Source organism: Octopus bimaculoides, chromosome 26 (genome assembly GCF_001194135.2).
Source record: "Octopus bimaculoides isolate UCB-OBI-ISO-001 chromosome 26, ASM119413v2, whole genome shotgun sequence".
Taxonomy (NCBI): Eukaryota; Metazoa; Mollusca; class Cephalopoda; order Octopoda; family Octopodidae; genus Octopus; species Octopus bimaculoides.
Window position 1 is genome coordinate 5,913,131 of NC_069006.1, and position 1,734 is coordinate 5,914,864.

At 39.7% G+C, this 1,734-nt stretch overlaps 1 protein-coding gene across 1 annotated transcript in view; it reads left to right on the forward strand.

Moving 5' to 3' along the window:
• The window catches only part of LOC106876540 (segment polarity protein dishevelled homolog DVL-3), a 260,486-nt gene that overhangs the window by 181,601 nt on the left and 77,151 nt on the right, over positions 1-1,734 (forward strand). The window lies entirely within an intron of this gene.

Sequence of the window (1,734 nt, forward strand, 5' to 3'; positions counted from 1 at the left end):
ATGAACTCAGTACCGGCTGAGCACTTGGAGTCAAAGTAATTGACTTAGCCCACCCCCCCCAAAAAAAAAATTTGCTGGCCTTGTGCTAAAATTTAAAAGCAGTATTTTTGCTGATCCCTTATGTTTTAAATTCAAACCCTACCAAAGACCACATATATGTATTTAGGTGTGTGTGTGTCTGTGTGGCTTAGTGGTTAGGGCATTCAGCTCACCATCATAAAGTCATGAGTTCAATTCCTGGTGATGGCATTGTGTCCTTGAGCAAGACACTTTATTTTCACATTGCTGGCAAAAATGAGTTGTGCCTGTATTTCAAAGGGGCCAGCCTTGTCACACTCTGTGTCACGCTGAACCTCACCAAAGAACTACTTTAAGGGTACACGTGTCTGTGGAGTTCTCAGCCACTTGCATGTTAATTTCATGAGCAGGCTGTTACGTTGGTCGGATCAACTGGAACCCTTGTCATCCTAACCAATGGAGTGCCAGTATGTGTGTGTGGCTGTGTGTATGTTTGACTCCTGGTTTTCACATTTTGCCTGATTGTTGTAAACGAGTGTCTCTGTATCATAAGCAGTGCCATTCAGTCTTTCATTTCCAATATTGTGCAGAAACATGTCTGCCCATGGGGGAAATATTATTTACATGATTGGAAACAGGTGGGGATTGGTGACAGGAAGGGCAACTGGTTGTAGAAAATCTGCCTTAATAAACTCAGTCCAACCCATGTAAATATGGAAAAGTGGATGTTAAATGATGCTGATATATATCATTGTCGTCATCATCATCATCATCATCATCATCATCATCATCATCATCACCATCATGATTTAATGTCTGTTTTCCATGCTGGCATGGGTTGAATGGTTCCCTTCCGAGGCCCAAACCTGGGCAAGGTTGTTTATAAAGCCCAGCAGTTGCCCCTGGATACCAGCCTCTTCTCTCCAGGCCACTGATGTTATCCAAGGGAAAAGCAAAAGCTGATACAGCTTGGCACTAGTGTTGTCGCAACTCATTTCTACAGCTGAGTGAACCAGAGCAATATGAAATAATGCACATTGCTCAAGAACACAATGCACAGCCCTGTCTGGGAATCAAACTCACTACCCCATAATTCCAAGCCTGACACTCTAACCACTGAGCCACGCACTGTCTCATGCATCACGGTATAGTTTGTTTTAACAGAACATTCACGTTTAAGTGGGGATAAATATTACTTCCCAAGATATATATATATATATATATATACATACATACATACATACATACATACATATATATTGTATTTGGGGATGGTCATGTTTCCAGTTTAGCCAATAAAAACACACGCACTATATATTTGGTGTTAATTTGCTTCAACTTCATTTTACATTAATCGTATTTCGGCCAGAGTTCTTTCGTCAAAATGGCTGATCGTTAGTAAGGAAAGACACACAAATAAGAAAGAAGAAAGCAAAGGACCACTGATGAGGTCACAGAAGTGTAGCGAAAGAACTCTGGCCGAAACAGGATTAATGTAAAATAAAGCTGAAGCAAATTAACACCAAATATATAGTGCGTGTGTTTTTATTGGCTAAACTGGCAGCATGACCATCCCCAAATACAACAATATCTGTTTCAACACACGATTTCACATCAAGAATCTTGCAAAACGAATATATAAACGTAATATATATATATATAATATACACACACACAATTACTCTTTTACTCTTTTACTTGTTTCAGTCACTTGAC